The 21485-nt window shown below is 39.3% G+C and overlaps 1 protein-coding gene and 1 pseudogene across 2 annotated transcripts in view; both read right to left on the bottom strand.

Annotated features, from left to right (window-relative positions):
* NBDY (negative regulator of P-body association) overlaps positions 1-21485 on the bottom strand; it is a 90028-nt gene that overhangs the window by 5330 nt on the left and 63213 nt on the right. For both annotated transcript variants that reach the window (XR_011486614.1, XR_011486615.1), the window contains exon 4: positions 18605-18674. The gene's annotated coding sequence lies outside the window, so the exon portion shown is untranslated. The remainder of the gene's footprint in view (positions 1-18604; positions 18675-21485) is intronic.
* Positions 4338-6301, bottom strand: LOC139034184 (polypeptide N-acetylgalactosaminyltransferase 11 pseudogene; annotated as a pseudogene).

Genomic DNA, 21485 nt, shown 5'->3' with positions numbered 1-21485 from the left:
GAAAAAGAATTAGGAGTAATGATAGTAAAGACTATTCAAAATCTTGAAAATAAAATGGAAGCACAGATAAAGAGACTGGAGACATGGATCAAGAAGATACATGAGGGAGAACAAGATGGCAGAGGAGTAGGTGGACATGGAGTACATCTCTCTCCACAGATACATCAGGAATACACCTTCAGACACAGAAGTGCATGCAGAACACCAGCTGAGAGCAGACAGGAGTACCTGACCAGTGGAAAAGAATATATAGAACCACGCAAAACTCGGTAGGATGAAGGAGCTAGGGGGAGAAACAGGAGTGTTAGTAAGGCTGTACTTGCCCTTGGCTGGTGGCAGAACTGAAGCAGGGGTCTGATCCCCATAGCGGGCAATTGTGAGTCAGAGGAGAAATATTTAAGGCTGAGAGTGAAACAGCTGATCTGTGGCAGCCTAAATGGAATGAAAATCAGACAGTCCTTGCCACAGCCATACATACACTGGCAGGAACATGGTCTCCTGGAAGGGGCAGTGGCTGGGAGCTGGAGTTTAGGGATTGTGGAGCAATCCCAGTGCAAGGGCTGCTGTTGACTGCAGAGAGACGGATCGAGGGGATGTGAGGGAGGAGATCGTGGTGGGAAATGCCTGTGGAGGAAAGCCAGGCAGCCATGGAAGCAAGGCAATACTGCTGAGTCACATGTAGGGGGTGGAGCCATCACCATAGCCTCTCTCTCTCCACACACCAGCATCGGGCAGCTGAACAATAGAGAGGCTGGCCCATCAAATGCCTGATGCACTGAACTACAGAGTAGGACCCCACCCAGGGTGCCCCTTTAAGTGCCTGATGCACCGATCTACAGAGTAGGACCCCAGTCAGGGGGGCCCCTCTATGTGCCTGACGCGCTGAACAACAGAGAAGGACCCCAGGCAAGGGATCCCTCTAAGTGCCTGAACGGGCAGACCTACGGAGAAAGACAGGACAAAGAGGCCTTCTGATCATCAGCTACAAAAGGCTCAATGAAAGACTCTGATAGGGCCATAACTCCTGCCATGGAGGCAGCCTGTGTCCCCGAACACTTGGTGCTACCAGGGTCCCCGCAAGCCAAGCAGCTGCACCGTCTTCACATTCAACTCTCACTGGGGCAGAGCTGCCACACGCATAAAAGAAAGAAACAGTCTTGTATTTATGCGCACAGGATCGCTTCAGTCCTGTCTGACTCTTTGTGGCCCTGTAGACTGTGGCCTGCCAGGCTTCTCCGTCAGATAAGGGGTTCTCCAGGCAAGAATATTGGAGCATATTGGCCAATACTGGTTGCCATACCCTTCTAGAGCACTATATTTCCTGCTGCCCTAGCTGCCAACCCCACTGAGTACCTGGTGCTGCCAGAACCCCTGTGACCCAAGAAGCTGCACCACTTCCATACATGGCCCTCACAGGAAAACCCAAGCCCTCCAGGGCAGCCTCAGGAGCTAAACCCCAGTGGACGACCCACATGTAGAGGTGGAAATAAAACCACAATTGAAACCCAGGGGCAGTGTGGCTAAGGAAGAAGACCCAAAACCTTCCCACCAGCTGTACAAGCTGCAGATTAAATCCACACGATCAACTAGGCAGACTCTGTGTCTATGGAATATATAAAAGGCCATTGAGAGCTCCCACAAAAGAAAACACACTAGCTCTGATAGCTGTGGACACTGGAGGCAAGAACACACAGGAGTAGGACCAGATTAGAATCTGAGCTGCCCCCACAGCAGGTCCAGAGATCAGTACAGTGTTGGAGGGCATCCTAGGGAGGTAAGGTGGACTGTGATTCCCAGCACAGGAAAGGACTCTGACAGCAGTGACTCAAGAAAAACATTTATTATTCTTATTTTTTGACTTGTTCTGTAGATTATTTTGGATTTTTTTTCCCCTCTGTTGTAGTTGTTAATTTTATTGGTGCTGATAAATCCAATTAAGCTTTTGAGCTTTTTTTTTTCCTCAGTCACATTTTTTATTGTTGTTATAAACCTCTGCCTCTACATTGGGCTTTTGCAGTTCTGTGGAGTTTTCCTTTTTTTTTTTTTTTTTTTTTTTTATTTTTAATTTTTTAAACCTATTATTATTTTTTCTACATTTATTCCTTTGTTTGCTTTTCCTACTGTTCTTTTCCCCTTGCAGTTAATCTTTAATGTATATAAATCTTCTTTATCTACCTCTATTTAACTTTGCATATCTATTCTTTCTTTCTTTCTCTCCTTTCCTCTCAACATATTTGTTAGTTTTATTTTCATTGCTTTATTCCCCAATTTGGCACCTTGCTTTAGTTTTATTTTCCAGTTTGTGCTTTAATTAGTTTTGTTCTGGTAGATATAATTTTTGGTTTCCTTTGTTCACCAGGTCAATCTATTGTACTTAATTTTTGTTGGACTGTTTTGATTTTGCTTATGGGTGTATATGTATATGTGTATATTCAGTCACACTTTCTATTGTTGTTATAAACCTCTGCCTCTACATTGGGCTTTTGCAGTTCTGTGGAGTTTTCCTTTTTTTCCCTTTTTTCTTTTTTTTTTTCTCTTTTCTCTTTTTTATAATTTTAATTTTTTAAACCTATTATATTTTTCTACATTTATTCCTTTGTTTGCCTTTCCTACTGTTCTTTTCCCCTTGCAGTTAATCTTTAATGTATATAAATCTTCTTCATCTACCTCTATTTAACTTTGCATATCTATTCTTTCTTTCTTTCCTTTCCTCTCAACATATTTGTTAGTTTTGTTTTCATTGCTTTATTCCCCACTTGGCACCTTGCTATTAGTTTTGTTTTCCAGTTTGTGCTTTAGTTAGTTTTGTTCTTAACTGGTAAATATAATTTTTTATTTCCTTTGTTCACCAGATCAATCTACTGTACTTTATTTTTGTTGGACTGTTTTCACTTTGCTCATGGGTGTATATGTATATGTGTATATTCCATTAATTATTATTTGCCTGATTTTGTAACTGCCATTTGTCTGGGGTTCATCTTTGGTTTCTCATTTTTGGATATTTGTTTTACTCTCCCTTAATGCCATAACAAACCACTTGTGGAATCTTCATTCCTGACCAGAGATCAAACCCTGAGCCTTTGGAGTGGGAGCACTGACTCCAAGACCCTAGACTACCAGAGAACTAACCCTAGGGAGTATCAAAGAGTGAGAACTCACACAAAGGAAACCACTTGAATACAAGACCAAGCATTACACAACCACCTGTGCAGGATGCCACATCTACACAACAAACAAAACAAAAACACAAGCCAAATCATCAGCAGACAGGAGTACCATCTCACTCAGCCTTGCCCATCAGAGGAAAAACAAACAAACAAACAAAAACTCAGCATAAATCTCACCCTATACGAAGCTCACACAAACCACTGGACCAACCTTAGGAGGGCAGAAACCAAAAAGAAGAAAGAATTCAACCTTCTTCAAGGAAAGAATTCAACTTTCCTTGAAGCCTGGGAAAAGGAGACCTCAAACACAATAACTTAAAAAAATGAAAAGGCAGAGAAATACTGCACAAATGAAGGAACAAATAGAAACACAGAAGTCCAAATAAATGAAGAGGAAATAGGAAAATTACCTGAAAAAGAATTCAGAATAATGATAGTAAAGATGATCAAAAACCTTGAAAACAAAATGGAGAAAATGCAAGAATCAATTAACAAAGACCTAGAAGAATTAAAGAATAAGCATACAGAGACAAACAACACAATTACTGAAATTAAAATACATTAGAAGGAATCAATAGCAGAATATCTGAAGCAGAAGAGTCAATCACTGATCTGGAAGACAAAAATCAGTGAGCTGGAAGACAGGGAGCTGGACATAACTTCTGAAGAGCAGAATAAAGTAAAAAGAATGAAAAGAGCTGAGGATAGTCTCAGAGACCTCTGGGACCATATCAAATGCACCAACATTTGAATTATAGGGGTCCCAGAAGAAGAAGAGAAAAAGAAAGGGTATGAGAAAATTTTTGAAGAGATTATAGTTGAAAATTTCCCCAACATGGAAAAGGAAATAGTCAATCAAGTCCAAGAGGCACAAAGAGTCCCATACAGGATAAACCCAAGGAGAAACATGCCAAGACACATACTAATCAAACTAACAAAGACTAAACACAAAGAAAGAATATTAAAAGCAGCAAGGGAGAAGCAACAAGTAACATACAAGGGAAACCCCATATGCTTAACAGCTGATCTTTCAGCAGAAACTCTGCAGGCCAGAAGGGAATGGCAGGATATATTTAAAGTACTGAAAGGGAAAAATCTATCAACCAAGATTACTGTACCTGGCAAGGATCTCATTCAAAATTGATGGAGAAATAAAAAGCTTTTCCACAGTGTCCACCTTAAGATTCCAAATGCCACTGCTGTGAGGAGGAGCCGTCACAGATCGCCATGGCAACAGAGCCTTTGCGACTCAGTGGATCGACTGCCCTGAGGCACTGGCCCGCTGACACCTGGTACAGCCGGTTATTCCTCCCAAAGGTCCACTGCTGGGATCCTCCGGACCCATGGCACTTCATGAGTCTCGGGGGGTCAGATGAGCGAGTTTCTGACATATCCAGGCAAAGGAGATTATTTAAGACCAACTCATGTTCTTCATTGTAAATCCAAACCTGGTTTGGGTCACTGTAGTCACATGCCCTCAGCATTACGAGGCCTCTCTTCTCACTCCAGCGGCCCTGGGCCACCAAACACTTGTTGGTCTGAAGGTGATAGAGCCTTCCGCGCTGAAGGACTTTGGGGCGCTTTGGCCCTCTGTTGATAAAAATGGGTTGCTGGGGTTTGACATTGGGCCCAGATATCTGCATCTCCGGGTAAATGTTATCCAAATACCATTTAAATGATTTACAATCCAACTTCTTTCTCAATTCAACACGCTCACTGATGTTTCCATAATTTCTGGTTCTCAGATCAGGTCTTAAAGAAAAATACTGCTCCTTGTATTCGTCCAGCCACACATGTGCCAGCCGCAGGGAGTTGTGCATCATAGTGTCCTGGCCCTCGGGGGACCCATACGGCCGCCTTTTCCGGAAAATGTGTCCAACTCTAGAGCAAGGGATGATGAACAGCTTACCTCCACACATCCAGATCTGAAAAGATATTTCTAAATTTTCTCCTCCCCAGATATCCATGCCACTGTCATACTGTCCAAGTTCATTGAAATAGTTTCTGTTCATGGCAAACAATCCTCCAGCCATTGTAGGTGACTTTATTGGTGCAGTCGCTCCCTCCGGTCCCCCGAGCTCGGAGAGCGGGACGAGGTCCCACTTGAAGTGCAGCCCCCAGTTGAAGCCCCCCCGCACCACAGGGGACGAGCTGTAGGCCAGGGTGTCGGCGCTGATGATGTCGATCACCGGGCACACCACCGTCCGCCGGTCCTCCTGGATGGCGGCCAGCAAGGGCTGCAGCCACAGCACGTTCACCTCGCAGTGGCTGTCCAGGAACACCAGGACTTCTCCTGTGGAGTGGGCCGCTCCAATCATTCTTCCTCGAATCAAGCCCTCGCGCTTTGGATTTCTTATCACTTTGATTTTTCCAGGGAGGTATTTTTGGATGTATTCATCTAGTTCTCCTTTCAAATCATGCCACATTCCTCGTATCTGGCACATCTCTGTGGTAGCCCAAGCGGTTACTAATAAGCATATTGAAGGCATGTTTCTGATACCCCAAGTCTCTCAACTCCTGATCACGTTCATTAAAAATCATACCCAATTCAGAAGAGAATTTCACATTGCCTCTTTTTGGATCTTCAACGTGATTATCTATCACATCATCAATTTTGTTTGCTTTGAATTGTGATTCTAATACTTGACTTGGGCCTCTAGTGAAACGGGGATAAAATTTTTTGGGGAATGGTCCGTGGGGCCCAGACCCCTTGATGGGCACATTCTTAAGTGGCTGAGTCACTTCACTGAAGTTGAAATAAATAAAAAGCAAAAGCGTCCAGGCTGCAGATGTAAAAAGGCATCCATAACAGAAATATCGAACTGTGACACTTCCCATTATAGACCTAGCATTGCTGAAGGGCCATTTTCAATTTCCGAATGCCCTGCGAGGACCTGGTCAAAGCCTGAGTGGCACAGCCCAACCATGAAGAAAGCAAAATTGTGTTTTTCTTCAAAAATCTTTCAAGGAACTGTTGCACACTGCTCGAATACTGTGGGAACCGAGAGCTGGGTCCCAGGGGGTGCACTACCCCAGTCGCTCCGGTGTCTAGACGTTTGCGATTCGCCGCAGTCGTTTCTGGGGCACCGCTTTCTCTCAGAGGCGGCCGCAACCCCCGGGACCGCGTTTTCTCAGACGCGCCGGCGGGGCCGGGGGTGGCTCCTCGCGCCGCCCGCCGCTCCCACAGGGCCCGGTGTCTCCTCAGGCCACCCCCGGCCCCACGCCGGGTCTGCGGCCCGATACCCCGCGGAAGCAGGCGGCGGCTGAGGCGGAGGAAGCCACCGGCGCTCGCACCTTCGGGGCACCCGGGACCGCGGCCGCTCGCCTGAGGCGCTGAGGAGGCGGACGGAGGCCGCGCGGGCTCACAAGCCGCCGGACCGCCGCTACTCACCCCGACGCCGTCAGCGCAGCACCCCGGCCTCTCGGGACTCGGGCTGGAGCATCCTCCCTCCCGCCGCGGCCCGACTCCGAGCCGCATTCGCCGCCGCAGCGGGCGGAGCCGCCTGGCAGGAAACGCAGCCCCGGGCCACAGGGGCTTCTCCCCCCAACCCCCACCGCGGGCTCAACCCGTGCCCGCGCCGCAGCCTCCAAAAAGCTTTTCAGAAAAGCAAAAGTTAACAGAATTCAGTACCACCAAACCAGCTTTACAACAAATGTTAAACGGGACTTAAATAGTCAAGAAATACAAGAGAAGAAAAGATCTACAAAATCAACCCCAATTAGAAAATGGCAATAGGAACATATATATCAATAATTACTTTAAATGTAAATGGATTAAATGCTCCAACCAAAAGACACAGACTGGCTGAATGGATACAAAAACAAGACCCATATATATGCTGTCTACAAGAAACCCACTTCAGACCTCAAGACACATATAGACTGAAAGTGAGAGGATGGAAAAATATATTCCATGCAAATGGGAAGCAAAAGAAAGCTGGAGTAGCAATCCTCATATCAGACAAAATAGACCTTAAAATAAAGATTACAAGAGATAAGGAAGGACACTACATAATGATCAAGGGATCAATCCAAGAGGAAGACATAACAATTGTAAATATCTATGCACCCAACATAGGAGCACCTCAATACATAAGACAAACACTAACAGACATAAAAGGAGAAATTGACAGTAACACAATAATAGTAGGAGACTTTAACACCCCACTCACACCAATGGACAGATCATCAAAACAGAAAATTAATAAGGAAACACAAGTCTTAAATGATACATTAGATGAGATGGATCTCATTGATATCTTCAGGACATTCCATCCAAATGCAGAAGAATACACCTTCTTCTCAAGTGCACATGGAACATTCTCCAGGATAGACCACATCTTGGGTCACAAATCAAACCTCAGTAAATTTAAGAAAATTGAAATCATATCAAGCATCTTCTCTGACCACAACACTATGAGACTAGATATCAATTACAAGAAAAAAACTATAAGAAACACAAACATGGATAGTAAATAACACGTTTCTAAATAACCAACAGGTTACTGAAGAAATCGAAAGGGAAATCAAAAAATTTTTAGAAACAAATGATGATGAAAACACAACAACTCTAAACCATTGGGATGCAGCAAAAGCAGCTCTAAGAGGGAAGTTTATAGCAATACAATCCTACCTCAAGAAACAAGAAAAGCATTGAATAGACAACCTAATTTTATACCTAAAGCAACTGGAAAAAGAAGGGGAAAAAAACCAAAATTAGTAGAAGGAAAGAAATCATAAAGATCTGAGCAGAAATAAATGAAAAAGAAATTAAAGAAACTTTAATTTAGGAAATTTAATTTAGTAAAACTAAAAGCTGGTTCTTTGAGAAGATAAACAAAATTGACAAACCTTTAGCCAGACTCATCAAAAAAAAAAAAAAAAGAGAGAGAGAGAGAGAAGAATCAAATCAACAAAATTAGAAATGAAAAAGGAGAGGTTACAACAGACAATACAGAAATACAAAGATTATAAGAGACTATTATGAACAACTATATGGCAATAAAATAGATAACTTGGAAGAAATGGACAGAGTCTTAGAAAAGTTCAATCTTCCAAGACTGAACCAGGAAGAAATAGAAATTATGAACAACCCAATTACAAGCACTGAAATTGAAGCTGTGATAAAAAATCTCCCAAAAACAAAAGCCCAGGAACAGATGGCTTCACAGGAGAATTCTGTCAAACATTTAGAGAAGAGCTAGTGTGTTCTGTTCTAAAGCTTTTTCAAAAAAATTGCAGAGGAAGGAATCCTGCTAAATTCATTCTACGAGGCCACAAACACCCTGATACCAAAATCAGACAAGGACAACAACAACAAAAAAAAAAGAAAACTACAGGCCAATATCACTGATGAACATAGATGCAAAAATTCTCAACAAAATTTTAGCAAACAGAATTCAGCAACACATCAAAAAGCTCATACATCATGATCAAGTTGGGTTTATTCCAGGGATGCAAGGATTCTTCAGTATACACAAATCAATCAATGTGATACACTATATTAACAAATTGAAAGATAAAAAACCATATGATCATCTCAATAGATGCAGAAAAAGCCTTTGACAAAATTCAGCACCATTTATGATTAAAACTCTTCAAAAAAATGGGCATAGAAGGAACCTACCTCAACATAGTAAAGGCCATATATGATAAGCCTACAGAAAACATTATTCTCTGAAAAAAATGAAAGCACTCCCCCTAACATCAGGAACAAGACAAGGTGCCCACTTTCGTCACTGTTATTCAACATAGTTCTGGAAGTCCTAGCTACAGCAATCAGAGAAGAAAAAGAAATAAAAGGAATCCAGATCAGAAAAGAAGAAGTAAAGCTCTCACTGTTTGCAGATGACATGATACTGTACACAGAAAACCCTAAAGATAGTATCAGAAAATTACTAGAGCTAATCAGTGAATTTAGCAAAGTTGCAGGATACAAAATCAATACACAGAAATCACTTGCATTTCTATATACTAACAATGAAAAATCAGAAAGAGCAATTAAGGAATCAATCCCATTCACCATTGCAACAAAAAGAATTAAATATCTAGGAATAAACTTACCTAAGGAGATGAAAGAACTGTACACAGAAAATTATAAGACACTAATGAAAGAAATCAAAGATGACATAAACAGATGGAGAGATATTCTATGTTCCTGGGGTAGGAAGAATCAATATTGTGAAAATGACTATACTACCAAATGCAATCTACAGATTCAATGTGATCCCTATCAAATTACCAATGGCATTTTTCACAGAACTAAAACAAAAAAAAAATCACAATTCATATGGAAACACAAAAGACCCCAATAGCCAAAGCAGTCTTGAGAAAGAAGAATGGAGCTGGAGGAATCAAGCTTCCTGATTTCAGGTTATACTACAAAGCTACAGTCATCAAGACAGTATGGTACTGGCACAAAAGCAGAAATATAGACCAATGGAACAAGATAGAAAGCCCAGAAATAAACCCATGCACCTATGGGTACCTTATTTTTGACAAAGAAGGCAAGGATATACAATGGGGCTAAGACATCCTCTTCAACAAATGGTGTTGGGAAAATTGAACAACTACACATAAAAGAATTAAATTAGAACACTTCCTAACAACATACACAAAAATAAACTCAAAATGGATTAAAAACCAAAATGTAAGACCAGAAACTATACAACTCTTAGAGGAAAACATAGGCAGACACTCTGACATAAATCAAAGCAAGATCCTCTATGACCCACCTCCTAGAGTAATAGAAATAAAAACAAAAATAAACAAGTGGGACCTAATTAAACTTAAAAGTTTTTGCACAGCAAAGGAAATTATAAACAAGGTGAAAAGACAACCCTCAGAATGGGAGAAAATAATAGTAAATGAAACAACTGACAAAGGATTAATTTCCAAAATATACAAGCAGCTCATACAACTCAACACCAGAAAAACAAACAACCCAATCAAAAAGTGGGGAAAAGACCTAAATAGACATTTCTCCAAAGAAGACATACAGATGGCTAACAAACACATGAAAAGATGCTCAATATCACTCATTATTAGAGAAAATGCAAATCAAAACTACAATGAGACATCACCTCATACCGATCAGAATGGCCCTCATCAGAAAGTTTACAACCAGTAAATGCTGGAAAGGGTGTGGAGAAAAGGGAACACTTTTGTACTTTTGGTGGGAATGTAAATTGATACAACCACTATGGAAGATGGTATGGAGATTCCTTAAAAAACTAGGAATAAAATCACCATATGACCCAGCAATCCCACTCCTAGGCATATACCCTGAGGAAACCAAAATTGAAAGAGACACATGTATCCCATTGTTCACTGCAGCACTATTTACAATAGCTAGAACATGGAAGCAACCTAGATGTCCATCAACAGATGAGTGGATAAAGAAGTTGTGGTATATATACACAATGGAATATTACTCAGCCATAAAAAGGAATGCATTTGAGTCAGTTCTAATGAGGTGGATGAACCTAGAACCTATTATACAGAGTGAAGTGAGTCAGAAAGAGAAAGATAAATACCGTATTCTAACCGTATTCTAACACATATATGCGGAATCTAGAAAAATGGTACTGAAGAATTTATTTACAGGGCAACAGTGGAGAAACAGAAATAAAGAATAGACTTATGGACATGGGGAGAGGGGAGGAGAGAGGAGAGGGTAAGATGTATGGAATGAGTAACATAGAAACTTACATTACCATATTACCATATGTAAAAGAGATAGGCAACAGGAATGGCTCAGGAAACTCAAACAGGGGCTCTGTATCAACCTAGAGGGGGTGGGATGGGGAGGGAGATGGGAGGGAGTTTCAAAGGGAGGGGATGTATGTATACCTATGGCTGATTCATGTTGAGGTTTGACAGAAAACAGCAAAATTCTGTAAAGTAATTATCCTTCAATAAAAAATAAATTAATTAAAAAAAGAAAATATATGAAATGTTTAACAAAGATGTGGAAGTAAAGAATAGACAATCAACAATGAACAACACAATAACTGAGATTAAAAATACCCACAAAGGAACTAATAACAGGATAACTGAGGCAGGAAAATGAATAAGTGAGCTGGAAGTTGGAAATAACTGAAGCAGATCAAAGGAAAGAAAAGAGAATAAAAAGAAATGATGACAGTGTCAGAGACCTCTTGGACAATATTAAGTGCACCAACATTCCAATTATAGGAGTACCAGAAGAAGAAGAGAAAAAGGAGGGGTATGAGAAAGTATTTATGGAGATTGTAGTTAAGAGTTTCCCTAACATAGAAAAGGAAATAGCCACCCAAATATGAGAAGCCCGGACTGTCCCATTCTCTGAATTGAATTCCCATCAATTCAGGATAAATTGAGGAGAAACATGCCAAGACACATATTAATCAAACTAACAAAAATTAAACACAAAGAAAAATATTAAAAGCAGCAAGGGAAAAGCAACAAATAACATAAAAGGGGATCCCCATGAGGATAAAGCTGATCTTTGAACAGAAAATCTGCAGATCAGAAGTGAGGGACAAAATATACTTAAAGTGATGAAAGGAAAAACCTACAACCAAGATTACTCTATCCAGCAAGGATCTCATTCAGATTCAAAGGAGATATAAAAAATATTAAAGATAAGCAAAAATTAAGAGATTTCAGTACCACTAAATCATATTTACAACAAATAATAAAGGAAATTGCCTAGAAATGAAACACAAGAGAGTCTATAAAAACAAACTCAAATCAATAAAATAAATTGCAACAGGATCATATATATCAATAATTACCTTAAATGTAAATGGGTTAAATTCTCCAACCAAAATACACAGATTGGCTAAATTGATGCACAGAAATAAGACCCCATATATGTTATTTACAAGAGACTCTCCTCAGAAAAAGATACACATGCAGACTGAAAGTGCAGGGCTCTAAAAATATATTCCATGCAAATGGAAATCAAAATAAAGCAGGAGTAGCAATATGTGTAGGAGAAAATATAGACTTTAAAATAAAGACCATTACAAGAGACAAAGAAGGACACTACATAGTGATCAAAGGAGGGGGGTGGTCCTAAGATGGCAGAGGAATAGGACGGGGAGACCACTTTCTCCCCCACAAATTCATCAAAAGAACATTTGAACACTGAGCAAATTCCACAAAACAACTTCTGAATGCTGGACAGAGGACATCAGGCACCCAGAAAGGCAGCCCATTGTCTTCAAAAGGAGGTAGGACAAAATATAAAAGATAAAAAGAGACAAAAGAGGTAGGGATGGAGATCCATCCCAGGAAGGGAGTCTTAAAAGAGGAGAAGTTTCCAAACACCAGGAAACACTCTCACCAGTGGGTCTGTGGGAGTGTTTGGAATCTCAGAGGGCAACATAACTGGGAGAAAAAAACAAATACATAAATAATTCAAATCCACAGATTACGTGCCTAATCTGGCAACTCCCAGTGCTCACATCTGCCACCAGCAAGTGTGGGCTGAACAGGGAGGTGCAGGCTGCATTGCTTAGGGTAAGGACTGAATGCCCTGAGGGCAATCTGAGGGAACTAACATGAGATAGCAACCCAAACTGTGGATAGCCAGAGAGCGAGAGAGAGTGAAGAGAGAGAGTGAGAACTATCCTGCGAAAAAATCCTAACCTAAGACACTCCCAGGGCCGCTACAGAACAAAGGACTGAGCAAATACCAGAGGAGAGCTAGCAGGCTCTGGACCAGCCCATCCCCCACCGGAGACAGGCGGCGGAGGCAGCCAGAGCCGGTAGGAGGCAATTGGGCCTCAGAGAGGCATCCTCTACCAAACTGCAAGCAGGTTTCATTGCTAACCAAGACTTATTGGGATTGAAAGCAATGAAATATCAGAAAGAGAAATTAAAGAAATAATCCTATTAACCATTGGAACAAAAAGAATAAGATACTTCAAAGTAAATTTACCTAAAGAGACAAAAGACCTGTATGCAGAAAACTATAAGACACTGATGAAAGAAATCAAAGATGACACAAACAGATGGAGAGATATACCATGTTCTTGGATTGGAAGAATCAATATTGTGAAAATGACTATACTACCCAAAGCAATCTAGATTCAATGGAATCCATATCCAACTACAAATAGTATTTTTCACAGAACCAGGAAAAATAATTTGACAACTTGAAATGAAACACAAAAGACCTCAAATAGCCAAAGCAATCTTGACAAAGAAGACAGAACTAGAGGAATCAACCTTTGTGACTTCAGATTATACAACAAAACAATAGTCATCAAGACAGTATGGTACTGGCACAAAGACAGAAATATAGACCAATGGAACAAAATAGAAAGTGCAGAGATGAATACACACATCCATGGACACTTTAACAAAGGAGTCAAAAATATGCAATGTATAAAAGACAGCCTCTTCAACAAGTGGTTTTGGGAAAACTGGTCAAATCTGTGTGAAAGAATGAAATTATACCACTTCCTAACACCATACACAAAGATCAACTCAAAATGCATTAAAGACCTAAATGTAAGACCAGAAACTGTAAATCTCTTAGAGGAAAACATAGGTAGAACACTCTGTGACATAAACCCCAGCAAGATACTCTACGATTCACCTCCTAGAATAATGGAAATAAAAACAAAAATAAACAAATGGGACCTAATTAAACTTAAAAGCTTTTACACAGTGAAGGAACCTATAAGCAAGGTGAAAAGACAACCCTCAGAATGGGAGAAAATAACAGCAAATAAAACAACTGACAAAGGATTAATCACTAACATATACAAGCAGCACAAGCAGCTCAATGCAAAAAAAAAAAAAAAAACAATCCAGTCAAAAAGTGGGCAGAAGATCTAAAGAGACATGTCTCCAAAGAAGACATGAAGATGGCTAGTAAGCATATGAAAAGATGTTCAACATCACTCATCATAAGGGAAATGAAAATCAAAACTACAGTGAAGTACCCTCTCACACCAGTCAGAATTGTCATCATCTAAAAGTGTGCAAACAATAAATGCTGGAGAGAGAGAGTTGAGAAAAGGGAACCCTCTCAACTGTTGGTGGGAATGCAAACTGAGAGAGCCATTATGGAGAATAATATAGAGATTCCTTAAAAGAACTAGGATTAAAGATACCATACACCCCAGCAATCCCACTACTGGCCATACATTCTGAGGAAACTGAAATTGAAAAAGACACATGTACCCCAATGTTCATTGCAGCACTATTTACAATATCTAGGACATGGAAGCAACCTAGATGTCCATCGACAGATGAATGGATAAGGAAGTTGTGATACATATACACAATGGAATATTACTCCATTATAAAAAGGGATGCATTTGAGTCAGTTCTAATGAGGTGGATGAACCTAGAGTCTTTTATACAGAGGGAAGTAAGTCAGAAAGAGAAAGACAAATATTGTATATTGATGCATATATATGAAATCTAGAAAGATAATACTGACAGTACTACTTAAAGGGCAGTAAAGGAAACACAGGCATTTTGGACACAGTGTGGGAAGGAGAGGGTGAGATGATATGAGAGGATATCATTGAAACAATTAATATATCAATATTTTATTTTATATGAAAATGGTTGGTAGTACATTAGCTTCAGGTGTATGAAATATCTTTATAGATTATACAACATTTAAAGTTATTATAAAATACTGGCTAAATTTCCTGTGCTGAACAATGTATCATTGTATCAATAGCTTCTTCATTTTATGTATAGTAGTTTGTACCTCTTATTCCACTACCTTTAACTGACCCCTCTCTACTTCCATCTCCCAACTGGTAACCACTAGTTTGTTCTCTATATCTGTGAGTTTGTTTCTGTTTTGTTATATTCATCCATTTGTTTTATTTTTTAGATTCCACATGTGAGGAATAGCATATACTATTTGCTTTTCTCTATCTGACTTATTTCACTAAATATAATACCTTCCAAGTTCATCCATGTTGTTACAAATGTCAAAATTTCATTCCTTTTTATAGCTAAGTAGAATTCTATTGTATATATGTACCACATCTTCTTTATCCATTCATCTGTTGATGGATACTTAGGTTGCTTCCATATCTTGGTTATTGTAAATAATGCTACACATATATCTTTTCAAATTGATATTTTTGTTTTCTTTGAACATATGCCCATAAGTGAAATTCCTGGATCTTATTGTGGCTCTTCTTAGGTTTTTGAGGAAATCATACTATTTTCCATAGTGGCTACACCAATTTACAATCCCATAATTTAGCATATTTTCAAAGTTTCAAGTTACAGAAATAAATTTGAACTATTTTATGGTACAGATATTATAAAACATAATTCTTGCTAAAAATTTCACTTATAAACTTTTATATCACTTACATATGTTTATTTTTAAGAATTATGCCTGAATTGATCATGAAAATTTCATAAGATATTAAAGACTGTCATCATCTTTAGTTACTTTTCTTGGTGGTAAATCAGGTGAACAATAAAACAGTTTTACACAACCAAAGAATTCGAAAGCTTAAACATATGAATTACCACCTTATTTTTTTCATCTGTGCTTCATAGGCATCGAACAATTAATTTTTATTGTACATTTGGTTCTTACTTTATAACTTTTTAATCTTTTTCACATAGAGTAGGTTATACTGGGGTGATATAATATTACCCCAGATGTGAAATAATTTTTAAAATACTGGGATTATTTTTATCTTTCTGACAGTTTTAGGAAAACATAATTTATATAAGGTCTAATTTATTTGTAAACAAATTGAAACAGGTATTCTTTAAGAGAATTTATACATTATTGTCACACTACCATCCAGAGACAGAAAAATATAATAAATACATAACATATATATGGACATATGTAAAAACATACACATCGATTCATGTTGACACCTTGTAGCTTTCATTATGAAATTTTAGTGATCAGTCAGCAAAATATAGTAACAAAAATTCACTAGTTTATGTCTACCTTTTGTTTTTATTTGAATTGCTTTAAGAAAATAACAAAAAATTACATGTTTATCAAAAACTTTGGAGTAGATTTCACCATTTTCTTTTACCATGGAGGGTAACAATATAGAGGATGTGGACTAAATTTTAAGAGACTGTAAGTAGAAACACATAACAGTTGCCTAGATATCTCCAAAGCTCATGAATGAAGAAAACATCCAGTCCTATTTGCAGTTAACCCTTTTTGCTCTTTTCAGAAGCCTCAGATGTTTGCCAGCAGGGATACATGAATGCTTAGACAGTACCCAATGAAGAGTACAAGGCAAAAGTGATTGTAAGGATCTGAAGTGAGAAGGGAAAATTCTGTCAGGGATGGATGGATAAGAGAGATGAAGAGGGGAGGACTTCGAAGGCGAACATGTCAAAGGATTCAAAGGAATTGGAGAGGAGATCGAATGTGGTAAGAGAAAGAAGGAGGAGCAGAAGTAACAGGAAGAGAGAGATCTTAGAAGAGAAATCTGGGGGGGGGATTGCAAAATCCCCAAGGAGGTAAAAAAAACTTCCAAATTATCATCAGCAAAAGCATGCCAACAAGAAAGAGGTGGACAGAGTTGGTAGAACACATAGTGAGCAGAGACTCAAGAAAGTGTTTCAATTAGCTGGGAAGTCCCCATTGGCAAAGCAGTATCAATGAGAGAACAGAATGGTTTCACAAAGAGTCAGGAAAAAATCCAACCCAGGAATGAGGGAGAGAACTGAACTTGAAGCAAGGAGCTTAGGGGAAAGCCTTCTAGTCCAGGAGTCAGGGAAAGAACCCTAATCAAAACAAGGAGCCAGACACAAGGGGGAAAGGTAAAAGAATGAAGCTAACACTTTCTAACACCATACACAAAAATCAACTCAAAATGGATTAAAGATCTAAATGTAAGACCAGAAACTATAAAACTCTTAGAGGAAAACATAGGCAGAACACTCTCTGACATAAATCACAGCAAGATCCTCTATGACCCACCTCCCAGAGTAATGGAAATAAAAACAAAAAATAAACAAATGGGATGTGATTAAACTTCAAAGCTTTAGCACAACAAAGGAAACTATAAGCAAGGTGAAAAGGCAGTCATCAGAATGGGAGAAAATAATAGCAAATGAAACAACTGACAAAGAATTAATCTCCAAAATATACAAGCAACTCATGCAGCTCAATATTAGAAAAATAAATGACCCAATCAAAAATGGGCCAAAGAACTAACAGACATTTCTCCAAAGAAGACATACAGATGGCTAAAAATATACATGGACATCACTCATTATCAGAGAAATGCAAATCAAAACACAATGAAGTACCATCTCTTGCTGGTCAGAATGGCTGGCATCAAAAAGTCTACGAACAATACATGCTAGAGAGGGTTTGGAGAAAAGTGAACCCTCTTACACTGTTGGTGGGAATGCAAACTAGTACAACCACTATGGAGAACAGTGTGGAGATACATTAAAAAACTGGAAATAGAACTGCCATACAACCCAGCAATCCCACTGCTTGGCATACAGACCGAGGAAACCAGAATTGAGACACACATGTGCCCCAATGTTTATTGCAGCACTGTTTGCAATAGCTAGGGCATGGAAGCAAGTTAGATATCCATCGGCAGACAAATGGATAAGGAAATTGTGGTACGTATACACAATGGAATATTACTCAGCTATAAAAATGAAAGCATTTGAATCAGTTCTAATGAGGTAGATGAAACTGGAGCCTATTATACAGAGTGAAGTAAGTCAGAAAAAGAAACAACAGTGCAGTATATTAACACATATATGTGGAATTTAGAAAGATGGTAATGATGACCCTATATGCAAGAGAGCAAAAGAGACAACGATGTAAAGAACAGACTTTTGGACTGTGTGGGAGAAGGCGAGGGTGGGATGATTTGAGAGAATAGCATTGAAACATGTATATTACCATATGTAAAACAGATGACCAGTGCAAGTTTGATGCATGAAGCAGGGTACTCAAAGCCAGTGCTCTGGGACAACCCAGAGGGATGGGGTGGGGAGGGAGGTGAGAGGGGTTTCAGGATGGGGGGACACAGGTACACCCATGGCTGATTCATGTTGATATATGGAAAAACCACTACAATATTGTAAAGTAATTAGCTTCTAATTAAAATAAATTAATTTTTTAAAAAGGAGCCAGAAGAACTTCCAGTCTAGTGAGTGAGGGAATAATCCCCCAGTTAAGAAGGGAGCCAGGAAGAAAGACTTTTAGCCCAGCAGGTATCTTTTAAACAAAGAAGCCTGGGATTCTAACCTGTTTATTATAGAGATCCTAGTACTTAAATGCAACCTCTGTCTGGGACTTCTATCTCAATTTCTAGAGTATTACTCAGAATGTTAAGAATCAAAATCTGTCCTTACCAACTTCGACAGAGCAATGGCTTAGGAGTCAGACTGACCAATGGACACCTGACCAGTCAGTCAGAAGTGAATCCAAAGGCTGCAAACATACTCACCTAGAGTCCTGAGTAAGAGATCTGGGGGTCCAATGACAAATCTGATCCCATCTGGGTTTGGGCACCATAACTGTTAAAGAAAAAAATTATTCATGGCCCTTGTTATAGATGGTAAGAAAAACTTCATTCAATGGAGGACTATTGTGGTAAGTATAGGGATCACTGTAATGGTGTCTTGCAGTGGAGGAGGGACATCAGACTTAACTCTGAATACAGCAAGGAAAAATGTGAATTTTAAGCTAAGGAACATGGTGGTGGTGATGATGGAAGGGGAGTGGTCAGTGGATGTAAAATCATTAAGAGGTAACATCAGAGGTAAGGAAAGGACTCTGGCTAAACTGACCAAACAGGATTCTTGTTGAAGGCAGGCCAGGGTGATCAGATATCATGTGGGAGATGGTGTGGGAAGAGGAACCCACTTAGATATTGAGGCTGGGAATTCTGGCTAAACTTACTTAGCAAGATTCTTGCTAAAATTGATAATACAGAGATTAATATGGAAGTCCAAAAGTCAAGGCCTAGTTGGAAAAGAGCTCAAAGGAGCCTGAGTAGAGTTTGGTCAAGGAGAGAATCTTTGTCAGCAGGTCAAAAGAGTGTCATGTTAAAGATGAAGTTACAGGTAGAAAATTTCCTTGTCAAAACTATGAAAGATAAAAAGCCTATTAATTAGAGATAAACACCACTGTATTGACACACATTTAACCCATGTGAAGTGTAGTGTAATGGTTTCTAAACTGCAGTACCAAGGGTAGACTGTTAGATGATTGTAGATGATCTAAGGCATAAGGCATCTCAAAGATATCAGAGCAGTTGCCCACATGTCACTAGATGGTGCATTATTCTTGGAAATAATTTAGTAGTTAAATGCATCTTCTAAAGAAAAAAAATGCAATATAAGTAGTATAAGACTATGGAAAAAATCATGAAAGGGGTACCCTGAAAGAATTAATGATGGGAATCATTATTGTATCAGAAAAAGTACTATTATATACATTTTTGGGATATATATGTAGTGAAATTAGAAACATTAGTAGAAAGGGCATACACTGACTTCAGTTCAGGGTCAAAGGGAAAAAAATGGGTAAAGGACATAATAAGGGCTATAATACATCTCAAACATTTTATTTCCTTTTGGAAAAAAAATGAGGGAGAAGAAAAGTAGCAGCAGTAGCATCTAGGCCCAGGAATCAAGAAATATTTATTTAAGGACTGGCTTAGTTGAATTTGCCTGCAGTGCAGAAGATCTGGTTTCAATCCCTGAGTTGAGAAGATTCTCTGGAGAAGGAAATGGCAATGCACTGCATCACTACTGCCTGGAGAATTCCATGGACAGAGGAGCTGGGCAGGCTACAGTCCATGGGATTGCAAAGAGTCAGACATGACTGTGTGACTAACTTTCACTTTTTTTTCTTAAAGGATAGTACTATGTGCTCTAAATCCTTTTGTCTCTCTAGACTGGTTTAGTACTCAGTACAATAAGGATTTGAACAAGATAATTGCAAAGGCCCAAACAGCTCTAGAATTCTATTGTTCTGTTCTCACCAAGGGTCCTAGTTTGTGTATGCTTAATGCCTTAATTTCCATGCACCCAGTTAGTAATAATACTTTTGTATGTATCTAACTAACAAGCTGACATTTTATCCACCAGTTCAGAATGAGACAGGAAATTAAAGAGAAAGCAAAAAGGAAATACACTGTCAAAATATAAACACTGAGATAACTTGGAATTCTGAGGGAAATGGCCTGTAGCATAAGAAGCAGGAAATGGTAGTAAATGGTTCAGGAGTAGTAAATAGTGAAGCTGGAAAGCAGGTCATCAAGAGCATTAGATGTCAGGCTGAGAAAGTAGTCTTCATTCAAGAGTGGGGGTGCCATTTTATGAGTGTCCTGCAGGTCAGAGTCCTCCTAAGCCACACTCTTACCTAGAAACTGATTTCAAACATGGCACTTTCTCTTTTCTCTGTTTTGCCACACCATCTATTATTAGAATCCATATCAATAGAGTTAAAGCTTTTCCACAATTGAACAAATGTGAAAGAATGTACTTTAACTACTTCATCACATTTCAATCACAAGAGCAGGCAAGACAATAGATCTAAGACCAAAAAATGCAAATTACTGCAAACTAGCCCTATAAAAGTCTTAGGAAAGTAGAGGAAGTTAAAAGCAGACCTAGGTTAAAAGTACCCTGTAAACCAGGTACTTCAAAAATAATCACAGGCTTTTTCCCAATAAGGCCCACTAGAGAGTTCTATTTTACAAAAACAAAATGAAAGCAAAAATCATTCTGAAAAGCACAACAGGTTTGTGCCCAAAGATACTTCACACAGTCATTTACAATGGTACTGCCTTGGGATAGCTCAACACAAAGGAAGTCTCTAGGTAAACCAAGACATATTTTGTCTGCATTCAGATGGGCTTCCCTTGTGGCTCAGCTGGTAAAGAATCCACTTGCAATGCAGGAGACCTGGGTTTGATCCCTGGGTTGGGAAGATCCCCTGGAGAAAGGAAAGGCTACCCACTCCAGTATTCTGGCCTGGAGAATTTCATGGACAGTCCATGGGGTTGCAAAGAGTTGGACATGACTGAGTGACTTTCACATTTCACTTTCACTTCCTTTTCTCCTTTGCCTTTCACTTCTCTTCTTTTCTCAGCTATTTGTAAGGCCTCCTCAGACAACTATTTTGCCTTTTTGCATTTCTTTTTCTTGGGGATGGTTTTGAGCCTGGACCATAAGAGTGGATTCAGCAGAGCTCAAGCCTGGAAAAGGGAGAGCTCGATCATTTGTCACATTAAAAAATGAGATATCCTGAAGCCCTAGTCTTTTAAATGTGCCTTTTCTCACAAAGACTGTTCAGAACCCAGTTGCCTTCCCCTGATT

Source organism: Odocoileus virginianus, unplaced genomic scaffold (assembly GCF_023699985.2).
Source record: "Odocoileus virginianus isolate 20LAN1187 ecotype Illinois unplaced genomic scaffold, Ovbor_1.2 Unplaced_Contig_35, whole genome shotgun sequence".
NCBI classification, from domain to species: domain Eukaryota; kingdom Metazoa; phylum Chordata; class Mammalia; order Artiodactyla; family Cervidae; genus Odocoileus; species Odocoileus virginianus.
This window is presented reverse-complemented; position numbering and strand designations above follow the sequence as displayed.